Genomic DNA, 16,051 nt, shown 5'->3' on the forward strand with positions numbered 1-16,051 from the left:
GCTCGAACACTTAGCACATAGCAGAGCTCCCATCACTCTTGGTCCTTCAGACCAGAGTCTTGCACCCCCATCTTTCTCCCTTCAGTTGGTAACCCCACAGCAAACTTCGAGCACCTGGGCTCAGGAATAAAGTCACTAACCGACTCAAACTGGATGTAGGCCACATTGCCTGAACCAATATAAACCATGTATCATTGAGTGCTAGGCCACATCCGATCACAATGTATGGTAAAACTACAAATATTTATGTGTTGGTCACTTTCTGCACTGACAGTTGGCGTCGTCCGTGGGGAAGACGCTGTACGTTCACACTTTTGGTCATCGGATGGCCCACCTTTCCTCCACCGTCGCCATGGCGGGCTCGAGCGATACGACTCGCCTCGGCTCACTAGAGTTACCCACACTCCCACATGTTGGGATGTGGGGGCCTCCTGTCTTCGAGCCGTCCTAGGCCTTCCTCTTTGGAAGCCTGGACTTCATCGCCGACCAGCTCGATGTGCTGCACCTCTGTGAGGAGGCACCCATCCCAGCGCCCGTCGGGGGGATGCCCTTCATCGGCTCTGGGACTCCCGATGACTTCAATGATGAGGCGTCTGCGCTTCATTCCGAGCAAACGCTCTACTAAAACCCCACTGTGAATAATTACATGCTGTTATTTACTCACTATTTGTTATCTTCTGCCAATTCTCTGGAGGGACCCCGTTGTCTCTACCGCAACCGCCATTCGGCCGGTCCCACTATGGCCTCGCATCCCCCACGGACGCGTATGCCCAAGGGCTCCGAAAGATGTTGACGTCGCCTCCTCTAATATCCGAATTTGTGGGGATGGCGAGCTACACTCCCACCTGTTTCTATGAACTCGTAGATGATGAGGTTAAGAGCGATGGCTCCAGCATCGGCGATGTGGCACCTAGCCACCGTCTGTCCCAGGAGTGCGCCATGGTAGATGCTCTGGGACAGCCGTTGGTGGTAGCAAAGTCCTTGCAAACTCATACCCCTCTGGACCCTCGTGCGGGGGCCCTCGCGCTCGCACAAGAGCACGCCGAGGAGCTACAACAACGGTGCGCTCGATGCAGCATGTTGCGCCCCATGCATGTAACCCAACGAGCGGCGCCCGGGGGCACGCCCGCTAGGTCCAGCGCGACATCATGGATGAGGGGAATGACCCCCCATGGTTCGCTTGGGCTAGCCAAAACATTGCCACTGCGGCAATGCTACTGCGTAGTATTCCCGAGCCTATCGACCCCTAGGAGCGAGCGGTCCATCGGAACTTTCAGACATTGGTGGAAGCCGTCGTCATTCAACAGGCGGAAAGCTCCGCATTGCGACTCTGACTCGTGGCCTCTCTCCCCACCAGGGTAGTGGGGACGCACTAGATGGATCGCTCCATCCGCTCACCGCTATAGACACCAAGAGCGACATAGGAGGCCACAACTACACCGCGGTTCGACCTAGCGCCTGCTCCACACTGACCATCGATACGTGAACAGCTTGGTCTGAACCAAAACGCTCGTAGCATCATCAGCAACCAGCATCAGGCCCGGTATGATGATGACGTCCATCGGGCAGCAGTGAGGGCAGGTGACATGGGCCCTGGCTAGACCATCGAGGGTAGTGGTGAAACACGCCCTAGGCATGGTCGCCGGCTAAACGATCGGAGTCCCAACCCGGATGACCCGGGACCATGGGCCTTTGGCCAACGCATCCAGAGAGCGCTGTTCCCACAGCGCTTTCGACCACCCACCAACATCGCCAAGTACACCGGGGAGACGAACCCCAGTATATGGCTCAAAGATTTCCGACTCGCCTGCCAAGCCGAAGGGGTGGATGATGACTATTTCATCATTCAATATCTCCCTATCTGCGTCGGGGAACATGTTTGGGCATGGCTTGAATTTCTCCCACACGACAGCATCCATGACTGGGCGGACCTCAAGAGGGTCTTCATCAGAAATTTCTAGGGGACGTATGTCCGCCCTGGTAACTCCTGGGACCTTAAGAGCTGCCAGCAGGAGCCCAGCGAGTCCCTGCAGGATTACATCCATAGGTTCTCCAAACGATGCAACTCCCTTCCTGATGTCGTCGACACGGACATCATCAATGCATTCCTCTCTGGGACAACCTGCGAGTCCCTGTTCCACAAGCTTAGGTGTCTGAAGCCCCGTACCACCAGCGACCTGCTCGATGTCGCCACAAACCACGCCTCCGGCGAGGAGGCGGTCGGAGTGGTCTTTAACGGAGGCTGAGCCAAATGCAAGGCCAAGCGCAAGGACCAAGATGGGGGGCCCTCCACGCTAAGGGGCAAGAAGAACAAAAAGGATCGGCGCCGATCGGCCAACACCGCGTTGGTCGCCGTATCTGATCGCGCGGGCAAGCAGCCCCAGTAGGGCCTGCCTGACCACTTCAACAAGCTCATGGATAGCCCATGCACCAACCACACCTACCCCATCAAACACCTCTACAAGGACTGCGAGCTCCTCAAACGTTTTCTGTGACAGGCCGGCGGGCCAAAAGAAGGAGATGGAAAAGAGGCGGCAGAGAAAGGAGGCATGGTGGGCAAGGACGGGGACAACTTCCCCACCCCCGAGGAATGCATCATGATCTTCGGGGGATCCAGCGCCATCTGCTCCAAGCGTCAGCACAAGGTACGCTACAGAGAGGCATGCGCCGCCGAGACTGCCGTCCCCTCCTTCCTTAACTGGTCGGAATCTCGGATCACCTTCGATTAGAGGGACCATCCCTCCCACGTCGCCAGACCAAGATGCTACCCACTCGTCGTCGACCCCATCATCCGCAAGAAGCGCCTCACCAAGGTGCTGATGGACGGAGGCTGCGGCCTCAACATCCTCTACATCGACACCCTCGACGCCATGCACATCCCCTGGTCAGAACTCCGTCCAGCGGGCTCTCCCTTCCACGGCGTGATCCCGGGAGCGCTGGCGTACCCGCTCAGGTAGATCGACCTGCCCGTCACGTTTGGCAACCAAGCCAACTTCCGCTCGGAGGTCCTCACCTTCGAAGTGGTGGACTTCCCAGGGTCCTACCACGCCATCTTGGGGTGGCCATGCTACGCCAAATTCATGGCGATCCCCAACTACACCTACCTCAAGATGAAGATGTTGGGACCGAACGACGTCATCACCGTGGGCAGCGCCTTCTCGCACGCCTTCACGTACGACCGCGAGCATTTCGAGCTCGCCACCGCCGTCATCAACTCGTCCGAGCTCGCTTATAGTGGGATTTTTTTTAAATAATATTTTTTAATGATTAGTTGCAAATGTAGTATTTGATTAAAAAGAACAGCAAATCTAGTACGGACACCTATCAGCCGTCCAGGAGCCGACAAGTCACTAGAGTGGACCGACTCATACCACAAAAGGCCTATCGGCGGGGGGTGTCGGCTATTCGCTGACCAATAGGACTATCGGCTATCCGCTGACCGATAGGCCTATCCGCACGCAGTGCAGGCTGCAGCTGCAGCACATGGATGCATGCATGCCATCGCTGTCGTGTACTCCGTACTACATGTCGTCATCTACAGGACACTGGAGTGTGTACTGGTAGTGGTAGATTGCCTTGGCCTTTATTTCTTCAGTAAAGAAGAGCAGAGCAGAGGTTTTAACAGCGGCACAGTGAAGCACTGAAGCTAAAACCACTAGCCGTTGACTGTCGTTTAGCTTCATCCAGCTCGCCCTTTAATTCCATTTATTTATTTACTTACTATGTGATAGGATTTTGTACAGTGGGCTACCTAGATACACCTCTGCGTTACCTGCCAGGCCTACACACAAAGAATCTAATTAAACATGTCTCTATCACAAACTACAAGGTACAAGTACGTACTCCCTCCGCAGGGGCCGCACGAGAGGTGCCGCCTTCGGGAGGGAGGGAGGGAGGGAGAGGGGCGCCGCTGTGAGGGTCGGAGAGAGGGAGAGTGAGGGCGCCGAGAGGAGAGGGGGAGTGAGGGCCGAGTGTGGAGACGGAGAGGGAGGGTTCAGGCGCGGCGCCGAGGGAGACAAAGTGCGGGAGGGGAGCGGCTCTAGGAGAGCGTAACCCTAGGTGTCGCTTATATATGAGCCTGGGGGAGGATAGATGTGGGGTTTTGCTTGGGCTAGGAACTGGGCCACTATTTTGGGAGGCGGGCTTTACAATGTGCTCGCCTCCAAAAATAGATTTTTGGAGGCGGTTTCTTTAAGATGACTGCCTCCGAAAATAGAGGATTTTTTAGGCGGTTGCCTTAAGACCCCCATCTCCGTAAATTGATTTTAAGAGGCGGCTAAAAGTGCCCGTCTCGGTAAATAAAAAATGCCCGCCTACGTTAATCGTAGGCATTAACCGCGGCGGTTGGATTTTATGACCGCCTCCATTAATAAAAATGCACCGTCTTGTAAAATCATTTTGTGTAGTAGTGCGGACGGACGACGATGGAGCGAGCGGAGTGTCTGGGACAGGATGCGGCGCTGCCGGCGATGGGGCGCGGGGCACGACATGACAGCCGACGAGCGCGCGGTGGTGGAAGGGGGCGTGGCAGGGCGGAGTGGGGAGGACGGATGTGTGTCCACGCACTCACGCCGTGACGGGCGGATGAGCGGATAAGCGCAGTGGATATATGTTTTTCGAGAGAGAGAGCGCATGAGTGGATGAGAATGAGCCGCATCCGGACGGGTATCGTAGTTAAAATGTGAAAATATGACACATAGGTGATAGGTGCTAACACGTACTTCAGCTATATTTTAGCATCTATGGTTAGTGGCCTGAGAAACACTTCAGCTGCATTTTAGCGGCACTTTTTGGTCCTATTTGCACTCAAAAAATTAGACCATCATTTGTTTTATTTTCTGCTTCTAATAAAATCATGACAAAACTTTTGCCGTCCTTTTGGAATAAAAAACATTTTAACGGCACACCGGAGTAGGAGCAAATTGGATAGAAATGTGACCCAGCATGGTCAAGCGTGCTAATTGATGCAAAAACATTCTACACAGTCCACAGTAGCTGCTGGCAAGTAGCCTAGCTTATTGTGACCCAGCAGGGATTCAGTGCCGTCACCTAGTACAAGTGCTACAGTAACTACTGGCACGTGCCTACCTTATTGTGGAATTTTTAATAAATAATATTTTTTTAATAATTAGTTGCAAATATAGTATTTATTAAAAAGGACAGTGAACCTAGTACGGACACCTATGGGCCGTCCAGGAGTCGAGAAGTCACCGGAGTGGGTCGACTCGTACCGCAACGGCTGACCGATAGGCCAACCCGCATGCAGTGCAGGCTGCAACAGCAGCACATGGATGCATGCATGCCATCGCTCTCGTGTACTCCGTACTACATGTCGTCATCTACAGGACACTGGAGTGTGTACTGGTAGTGGTAGATTGCCTTGGCCTTTATTTCTTTAGTGAAGAAGAGCATAGCAGAGGTTTTAACAGCGGCACAGTGAAGCACTGAAGCTCAAACCACTAGCCGTTCAGTGTCGTTTAGCTTCATCCATCTCCCCCTTTAATTCCATTTATTTATTTACTTACTGCGTGCTAGGATTTGTACAGTGGGCTACCTAGGTACACCTCTGCGTTACTTTCCGGGCCTACACACAAAGAATCTAATTAAACATGTCTCTATCACGTACTACAAGGTACAAGTATGTACTCCCTCTGTAGGGGCCGCACGAGAGGTGCCGCCTTCAGGAGGGAGGGGGGGAGGGAGAGGAACGCCGCTGTGAGGGTCGGAGAGAGGGAGAGGGAGAGTGAGGGTGCCGAGAGGAGAGGGAGAGTGAGGGCCGAGTGTGGAGACGGAGAGGGAGGGTTCAGGCGCGGCGCCGAGGGAGACAAAGTGCGGGAGGGGAGCGGCTCTGGGAGAGCGTAACCCTAGGTGTCGCTTATATATGAGCCTGGGGGAGGATAGATGTGGGGTTTTGCTTGGGCTAGGAACTGGGCCACTATTTTTAGAGGCGGGCTTTACAATGTGCCCGCCTCCGAAAATAGATTTTTGGAGGCGGTTTCTTTAAGATGACTGCCTCCGAAAATAGAGGATTTTTGGAGGCGGTTGCCTTAAGACCCCGCCTCCGTAAATCGATTTTAAGAGGCGGCTAAAAGTGCCCGTCTCGGTAAATAAAAAATGCCCGCCTACGTTAATCGTAGGCATTAACCGCGGCGGTTGGATTTTATGACCGCCTCCGTTAATAAAAATGCACCGTCTTGTAAAATCATTTTGTGTAGTAGTGCGGACGGACGACGATGGAGCGAGCGGAGTGTCTGGGACAGGATGCGGCGCTGCCGGCGATGGGGCACGGGGCACGGCATGACAGCCGACGAGCGCGCGGTGGTGGAAGGGGCGTGGCAGGGCGGAGTGGGGAGGACGGATGTGTGTCCACGCACTCACGCCGTGACGGGCGGATGAGCGGATAAGCGCAGTGGATATATGTTTTTCGAGAGAGAGAGCGCATGAGTGGATGAGAATGAGCCGCATCCGGACGGGTATCGTAGTTAAAATGTGAAAATATGACACATAGGTGATAGGTGCTAACACGTACTTCAGCTATATTTTAGCATCTATGGTTAGTGGCCTGAGAAACACTTCAGCTGCATTTTAGCGGCACTTTTTGATCCGATTTGCACTCAAAAAATTAGACCATCATTTGTTTTATTTTCTGCTTCTAATAAAATCATGGCAAAACTTTTGCCATCCTTTTGGAATAAAAAACATTTTAACGGCGCACTGGAGTAGGAGCAAATTGGATAGAAATGTGACCCAGCATGGTCAAGCATGCTAATTGATGCAAAAACATTCTACACAGTCCACAGTAGCTGCTGGTAAGTAGCCTAGCTTATTGTGACCCAGCAGGGATTCAGTGCCGTCACCTAGTACAAGTGCTACAGTAGCTACTGGCACGTACCTACCTTATTGTGGAATTTTTATTAAATAATATTTTGTTAATGATTAGTTGTAAATGTAGTATTTGATTAAAAAGAACACCTATCGGCTTTCCAGGAGCCGACAAGCCGACGGCTGCTGTTGCCGCAGAATGTTGGCTATCTGCTAACCGATAGGCCTATCGCCGCTAACTGTACACATGCAGAGCAAACTCATGGATCCGCTGCATGCATCCATGTGCTTTTTTTTGAGACGTGCTGCATCCATGTGCTTTCAATTACCTGTTGTATTGCCGTTCATTAGTTGCTGGATGGCCGGTATGGTCGGTCCAGTCCATACGTACGGACATGCATGTGATACAGGAGGGACGACGAAGGGTAGCAATGCCGGAGGCACCCTGACGGCGGTGGCGCTGGGGTAGGCGCTGGTGGTGTCAGTGATCGCGACGGCGGGGTTCCACATCTCCGGCGGCCACGTCAACCCGACCGTGACGCTGTCGCTGGCCGTCGGCGGCCACATCACGCTGTTCCATTCCTCCCTGTACATCGCCACCCAGATGTTGTGCTCCTCCGCGGCGTGCTTCCTGTTAGATCATGGTACATCTAAAACGTAGATCATGGGGTAAACATCTTACTTAGATGGAGAAATTTGTTCCTCTACCTAGCCCTGGCGTAGTTGCGCCGCAGCCGCGTGGACGCCGGTGTCGTGGGAGCTCGGCGCGGTGGAGTCCAGCGTAGTGGTGGCGATGCAGAGGCGATGATGACGCGAGGTGCCGCGATCTGGTGGTGATGGCGAAGTCAGTGGGTCTTCCCGTCGCTGGCAGCATTCTCTTTAGACCGGGTTAGGTTTAGCTGTTGGTGGTTCAAGGCGGCTCAGGTCAACCTTGTAGTTAGAGTTCTGATTCCCACATCTTTTTATAGTGTTGTGCGACAGGGGTCCACCAACCACATTAGGGTTGGGCGTCCCCGATCAGGGCGCAGATCCAAGGGCCCAATAGACCGTCGAGATCAACTAACATTCTTCCCCTTGATCTCACTACCATCTTCAATTTCATATCATTTACTTTTGTTCATTCCATTACAGATTAGCGCATAGAGCATGTTTCATCGTCACGGTCAATTGCCGATAGATTTAACAGCTACAACACACCACTCTGTTCTAAAATAGATACTTTACTTTGGGCCTTCTTTTATCTAGGAATTTTTGGCTTTCTCTTAAACCAATGCCAGCTACATGTTCTCTGAACACGTTGGGTGGTAAGCCTTTTATAAACGGACCCACGAGCATCTTTTCGGTACTTATATGCTCAAGACTTATGACATGATCCCGGACTTTATCTTTCACAACATAATACTTTATGTCAATGTGTTTGGCAACACCACTTGACTTATTGTTGTGAGCATACTGTACTGCCGGATTATTATCGCAGTATAACTTAAGTGGTCTATAGATGTCGTCAACCCCTTCAAACCGGATATGAACTTCTTTAGCCAGTTCACCTGCCCCGTTGCCTCATAACACGCTACAAACTCGGCATATATTGTGGACGATGTAGTGACGGTTTGCTTTGAGCTTTTCCATGAAATAGCTCCCCCTACGAGAGTGAATATATATCCAGACATGGATTTTCTATCATCTCCCGCATAATCAGAATCTGAATATCTCACTATATGGAGTGAATCTAATCTTCTATACGTCATCATGAGGTTTTTCGTTCCTTGCAAATAAAGCAAGACTTTCTTTACTAATTTCCAGTGTTCTGTTCCAGGATTGCTCTAGAATCTGCCAAGTAACCCGATAACAAATGCCAAGTCAGGGCGCGTACATACTTGAGTATATTGCAAGCTTCCGACAGCTGAAGCATATGGAACCGTTTTCATTTGATCGATCTCATACTGGTTTCTAGGGCATTGAAAATCCCCATATCTGTCGCCCTTGACTATAGGAGCAGGTGAGGGACTACATTTGTGCATACTAAATTTCTTTAAGATCTTTTCTATGTATGCCTTTTGTGACAGTCCTAATACCCCTTTACTTCTATCTCGGTAAATCTCGATCCCTAGAACGAACGAAGCTTCACCAAGATCTTTCCTATCAAATTTTGAGGACAAAAACTTCTTTGTCTCCGGTAGTAGACTGACATCACTACAAGCAAATAAGATATCATCCACATATAGGACAAGGAAGATAAACTTCCCATTCTTAAACTTTGCATAGACACAATTGTCCTCTACATTCTCTTTAAACACAAAATTCCTTATTGTCTGCTCAAACTTCAAGTACCACTATCTTGAAGCTTGTTTTAATCCATAAATGGATTTCTTTAGGCGACATCCCATTCGTTCTTTTCCTTCCATGACAAAACCTTTCGGTTGTGCCACGTAAATATTTTCCTCCAAGTCTCCGTTGAGAAATGTCGTCTTTACATTCATCTGATGTAATTCTAAATCGTAATGTGCCACTAATACCATTATGATTCTGAAGGAATCCTTACATGAGACTGGAGAAAAGGTCTCATTGTAATCAACCCCTTCTCTTTGCGTAAAGCCTTTTGCCACAAGTCGCGCTTTATATCTTTCTATATTCTCTTGAGAGTTAAGTTTTATTTTGTAGACCCATTTATAGCCTACTGTTTTGGCTTCTTTAGGAATTATTTCTAAGTCCCAAACTTTATTGGCATTCATAGATTTTCATTTCATCTTCCATGGCCTCAAACCACTTTGATGAATGATCACTTCTCATGGCTTCTTCAAATGAGATAGGATCATTCTCCATTTGAAATTCCTCAGTGTTGTATACTTCATAGTCAACAATAATAACTGATTTTCTAACTCTTTGAGACCTTCTAGGGGCCTCCATATTTGACACATCTTCTATTTGAGGCTGTTGTTGCTCCCCCTCATGTGTGGCAATAGGTTCTATAGGTTCCTGCAGAACATGTTCCTCATCGTCATTCATTGTTGCCATAGGCAGAATAACAACATGTGTTGGCACCACAGTATCTTGCTCTGTCAGTGCAGCGACAACAGATAGTGAGAGAAATGGCTCATGAATTATCGGAGTGGGTGCATGCACCCGCTTCTCTTCAAGGTCAATTTCTCGAGCTACCATGCTCTTCCTCATCATTTCATCCTCTAGGAAGACAACGTGTCTCGTTTCCACAAACTTTGTATGTCTGTCTGGACAGTAAAAACGAAAACCTTTTGACTTTTATGGGTAGCCAATGAAATAGCAACTTACTGTTTTGGGATCTAGCATCCCAATGTTTGGGTTAAATACTTTAGCCTCAGCAGGACTCCCCCCACACGTAAGTGGTTTAGTGAGGGTACTCTTCCTGTCCACAACTCATACGGTGTTTTTGGGCACCGACTTACTTGATACTCTATTGAGAATATGAATGACGGTTTTTAACGTCTTCATCCACAGGCTCAACGGTAAGGTCTGCCTTAAATATCTTAAATTTATCCAATGCTTCTGTTCTTTCTTTGATTGGATAAATATAGCCATAACGAGAGTAATCATCTATGAATGTTATGAACGAATCATAACCATCCACACTCTTTACAGGAAACAGACCATAGATGTCTGTGTGAATAATCTGTAAAATTCTTGCGCTTCGTTTGACATCTTTCTTAATTTTCTTTACATACTTTTCTTTTATGCATTCTCTGCATTGTTCTAAATCTGAGAACTCTAATGGAGTAAGAATATCATTCTTAACTATTCTTTCTATTCTTCCCCTCGAAATATGGCCTAAACGACAGTGCCATAATTTCGACGACGCATCGTGAGCTCTCTTTCATTTTCTGTTTACATCCGCAGATGAGGATACATTCTCATTGTCGCACGCAACGTTTTCATCATCGCATACAACATTCACATCATCACGTAGTGATAACAAATAATATGTGCTCTCTTATGCCACCATTTTCAGAGTACCACTCTATCACCAGCTGCTTTATCAGCTGGGTAGCATATATCTTTGAAGAGTCAGTGAACTGACTCTTTATTCTATCGAGGTACTCGGTGACCGTGTCACACTCTAGGATTGAGCCCACAATTGCAGGCTCAATCAAGTTCTTTATCACAGCCATTTCTTGTTGGCAGTGACCCACTTTCTATGCTCAGGGTCATAGAACATCTTTTGGGATTCAAAATCCCTCTCTCTAGTTGCCCAAGCGGCATCAGCCTCGTTTGTCACCCTCACCGGTGCCACAGGCTTAGTGGGACACGGTGAGGTGACTACCCAGTCCACCTCAGCCAAGAAGAAGGCCAGGTCAATCTTTTTCTTTCACTTCATATAGTTATCACCTTTGAGAGTGGGGTCTCTTTGATACAACCCATCAAGTTATATCCGCCTAGCAACACAATTCATATAGAGTGAGAACATAAATAATAACAACAATTGCATGTCTTGATTCCAACATTGATCAAAATTAAAACATACAATTATTTATACATTAAATCTACATCACTGTTGGGCAGAAATAGAAACAATGCATAAAATCATTAAAATTACGATATTGTTATTAACAACGTTGGTCAGAAAATAACAATATCATAATCATGTCAAAATCTCTTTTTCTCCAATTAAATATCACGTTGGTTGATTACGATATTGTTGTTAACAACGTTGGTCAGAAAATAACAACATCATAATCATGTCAAAATCTCTTTTTTTTAATTAAATATCACGTTGGTTTAAAATAACTAGAGAGTAAACAATTTCTTTAGCAGCTAAAAAATAATCTCAATTTATTGAATTTTACCCACAGGAAAAATCTCTTTTCTATTTTCTTTGAGCAATTTATCCATTTATCAGGAAATAAAACTTTTACTAGAAAAGAAAAAAAAACAGACTCATTTCTTTCACTGTTGTCGGCCCAACCGACAAAGCGGCCCATGGCTCACTGCCGCGCGTGCGCTCTCCCTTGTGCTCCCCCATGCCCAGGCCGTAACCTGGGCCTGGGTTAGGAAAATGGCCCAGCGCTCGCGCCCGCCTCTGCCGAAAGCCGGCCCGGCCGTTCGCGGCCGCTCGATCAAGATCGATGGCTCAGCTTCTTTTTCGCGTGAACAAAACCACCGCCGCGACCATCTCACCCAAAACCCTAGCCCACTCGCCCCTCCGTCTTCTCTCTCTATGCCCACGCTCCTTCTCCCTCAACACAGCAGCAGCGAGCAGCGACCGGAGCCGAGAGAGAGAGAGAAGGCACCGTCGTTCGCGGCGGCGAGACCTCGCTCCCCCGAGCGGTCAGCCCCCTTTAACCCTAGCCTCACTCTCCTTCCTCCCCTTCTCTCACTTCAGCACGTAGCGACCGAGAGCGAGAGCACAGTGGAGTATGGCACCGGCGCCGGCCCCCTCGCCGGCGCGCGCGCTCCCCAACGGGTGAGCGCGCCATCGTCGAGCGGACTAGCGGCGGTGCCCTTGGCTGGAGCTCGCATGGCTCGGCCGTCTTCCCACGCGTCGCCGAGGCAGCAGCACGATGAACGGCGAGGTAGGCCCCTTCCCCTTTTTCCCCTTTCTCCTTTTCTTCATCTATTTTTGGATCTTCTTCTCCGTTCTTCTCGGATTTCATCCGATTGGGGATTAAGGTTAGGGTTACGTCAAGTTAGGGTTAGGGTTTGAATCACTGGAGTCACTATTCATCTTTCCCATCGAGTTCTTCGTGGGTTTGAGCTCATATTCGGGTTCTTCTTGAAGCCGAGTCCCTCTTCTTACGTCTTTCCTTCACCCAGTTAGGGTTAGGGTTTCGCTAGGGTTAGGATTAATCCGATTCATTTTTCGGTTTGGGTTCGGTTGAACCCTCTGATCTTTTCTTGCCGCGCGGTGGCGGTGGTGACCGGCAGTTGAGTGACGCCCGCCACCCCCGGTCTCTTTTCATTTTCTTTTACCCGGTTAGGGTTAGGGTTTCAATCCAAACCGAATCGAACCCTCTGTTACTCTTCGATTTCTTTTCAATTCTCTACCCCATACTAGATCTACACACTGGCAACATAGCTTCGATACCATTGTTAGATCGTGGTACCTCTAAAACATAGATCAGGGGGTAAACATCTTACTTAGATGGAGAAATTTATTCCTCTATCTAGCCCTGGCGTAGTTGCGCCGCAGCCGTGTGGACGCCGGTGTCGTGGGAGCTCGGCGCGGTGGAGTCCAGCGTAGTTGTGGCGATGCAGAGGCGACAGTGACGTGAGGTGTCGTGGTCTGGTGGTGACGACGAAGTCAGTGGGTCTTCCCGTCGCTGGCAGCACTCTCTTTAGATCGGGTTAGGTTTAGCTGTTGGTGGTTCATGGCGGCTTAGGTCAACCTCGTATTTAGAGCCCTGATCCCCACCTCTCTTTATAGTACTGTGCGACAGAGGCCCACCAACCATATTAGGGTTGGACGCCCCCGATCTGGACGCAGATCCAAGGGCCCAATAGGCCGTTGAGCCTATTGGTGGAGATCAACTAACTTCCTGCTCAGGTGGCTCACCGGCGGGCTGGGCACCCCGGTGCACGCGCTGGCGGAGGGCGTGGGCCCCGTGCAGGGTGTGGTGGCGGAGACCGTCTTCACCTTCCGCCTCCTCTTCGTCATCTATGCCACCATCCTCGACGCGCGGAAGCTGCACCCGGGCGCCGGCCCGCTGCTCACCGGCCTCCTCGCCGGGGCCAACTCCATCGCCGGCGCCGTCCTGTCCGGCGCGTCCATGAACCCGGCCAGGTCGTTCGGGCCGCCGTCGCCACGGGCGTCTGGACGCACCACTGGGTGTACTGGGTCGGCCCGCTCGCCGTGGTCGTGTACGAGTGCAGCTTCATGGCGGCCGCTCGCACGCACGACCTGCTGCCCCAGGACGACGACCCATGATCAGCATGATTCATGCGTTGGGTCGATCGGAGGGTGATTTGGCTTGATTTGAGCTGGCGCCGACGGATTGTGATTGAGATTGATCGACCTTTTGCATGCGTGCATGCTGTCTCGGCCGGTCCAGTCATTCGTGTGTGTGTGCAGTGTGCGTGGTATATACAGTGTACGTACGCGAGCTTGGGTTTCTTCTTTGATTTTTCCACATGTTTTGCTTTTGTTTGAGAAGGCTTCTTCTCATGAAGAAAACTACAAAATTTCGTGTGGGTCTGCATACCTGTGTTCCAGTAATTGTATGGTTGAGCGAATCCAAGCATGCACGTTAATACACGCTTACAGGCTAGTTACAGTAGCACCTTTTTTTTTGTTTTAGCTATAGCTAAAATGAACACACAGAGCAAATGTTTTAGTTAAAACGGCGTGGCTAACGTCCGACCGGACACCCCCGTAGCCCGCCCCTATCTGTCTTCGCCCCGCAGCCCGCAATGTTTGTTGCATTGGTACAAGGCCTGCACCTGCTGATTAATTAATTCGCGACAACGAGATGGATCATGCATGGTGTTCTCAATCACAAGTCGATCGCCCGTCGGCCGTATCGTCGCCGCCTCTTGCTGCCTGCCGTGTCGACGACACTGTCGTTTTTGCTGCCGTGGCCAGCATCACACCACAGAATGCACGGCGATGAAATTAACCTGCAGTACGTGCTAGTGCCCGAGCTAGCGATGACCAGCCGGCCGGCGGCGATGGCGCCGGCGATCGACCTGCATCCTGCGCAAGGCATTCGAGTTTCGCAGCCACGCGGAGGGATTCAGTGCAGTCACATAGTACAAGCTACAGTAGCTGCTGGCAAGTAGCTAGTTTATTTTGGATTTTTTTTAAATAATATTTTTTAAATGATTAGTTGCAAACGTAGTATTTAATTAAAAAGAACAGCAAATCTAGTACGGACACCTATCAGCCGTCCAGGAGCCGACGAGTCACCGGAGTGGGCCGACTTGTACCGCAAAAGGCCTATTGGCGGGGGGTTGTCGGCTATCCACTAACCGATAGGACTATCCGCTATCCGCTGAGCGATAGGCCTATCCGCACGTAGTGCAGGCTGCAGCTGCAGCCGTGGCTCGGGGAGTCGTTGACCCCAGTAGTTTCGGACTGTAACAAACCAACCTCCTCGACGACCTTCCGCCCACTCGAGGAAACCAAGGCGGTGGGAATCGACCGCACTGACCCTATCAAGACGGTGCGGATCGGGATCCAGCTCCCGGCCAAATAGAAATGCGAGCTCGTCGACTTCCTGCGTGCCAATCGCGATGTGTTCACATGGAAGCCTTCTGACATGTCGGGCATACCGCGGGAGGTCGCCGAGCATGCGATGCGCCTCATTCTGTGTCGCTTCGACGACGAGAGGCGCAGGGCCATAGGCGAAGAAATTGCCAAACTCCTGGCAGCTGGATTCATCAGAGAGGTATTCCACTCCGACTGGCTTGCCAATCCTGTTCTTGTTCAAAAGAAGACCGGGAAATAGAGAATGTGCGTTGATTATACTGGCCTCAACAAAGCGTGTCCGAAGGATCACTTTCCTTTGCCGCGCATAGACTAGATAGTTGACTCCACCTCGGGATGCAAGATCCTCTCCTTTCTGGATGCCTACTCAGGCTATCACCAGATCACGATGAAAGAGTCCGATCAGCTCGCAACCTCGTTCATCACCCCGTATGGTTTGTACTGCTACGTAACCATGCTTTTCGGCTTGAAGAACGCTGGCGCCACTTATTAGCGGTGCATGCAGCAATGCTTCGCCGATCAGATCGACCCGCTCGACCAACCTGATCAAGTCGACCAGCCAAAACCAACCATCTCCGTCTTGTTGATGACATAGTGGTCAAAACGGCTCAAGCTTGCGACCTGATCACAAACTTGGCCGCGACATTCGCGAACCTCTGAAGGTTCAACATCAAGCTGAATCCCGAAAAATGTGTTTTCGGGGTTTCCAAGGGGAAGCTGCTTGGATACATTGTGTCCGAGTGTGACATCGAGGCAAACCCCAAAAAGATCACGGCCATCTCCAACATGGGACCTATACGTAACATCAAGGGTGTAAAGAGGCACACCGGCTGTCTGGCTGCCATAAGCCGATTCATCTCCCGGCTAGGCGAACGGGGGATACCACTCTACAAACTCCTCAAAAAGACGGACGCCTTCGTCTGGACTAAGAAAGCTCAGCAGGCTCTGGAGAGCCTCAAAGCGTCACTGACGTCGGCCCCAATCCTCGTCGCTCCCAAACGGAGAGAACCCCTCCTCCTCTATGTCGCGGCAAGCAACCATGTGGTGAGCGCCGCC

The 16,051-nt window shown here is 50.5% G+C and overlaps 1 pseudogene; it reads left to right on the plus strand.

Annotated features, from left to right (window-relative positions):
- The first annotated feature begins 825 nt into the window (after positions 1-825).
- On the plus strand, positions 826-13,717 carry LOC136454253 (aquaporin TIP4-3-like; annotated as a pseudogene).
- Positions 13,718-16,051: the final 2,334 nt, after the last annotated feature.

Source organism: Miscanthus floridulus, chromosome 5 (assembly GCF_019320115.1).
Source record: "Miscanthus floridulus cultivar M001 chromosome 5, ASM1932011v1, whole genome shotgun sequence".
NCBI classification, from domain to species: Eukaryota; Viridiplantae; Streptophyta; class Magnoliopsida; order Poales; family Poaceae; genus Miscanthus; species Miscanthus floridulus.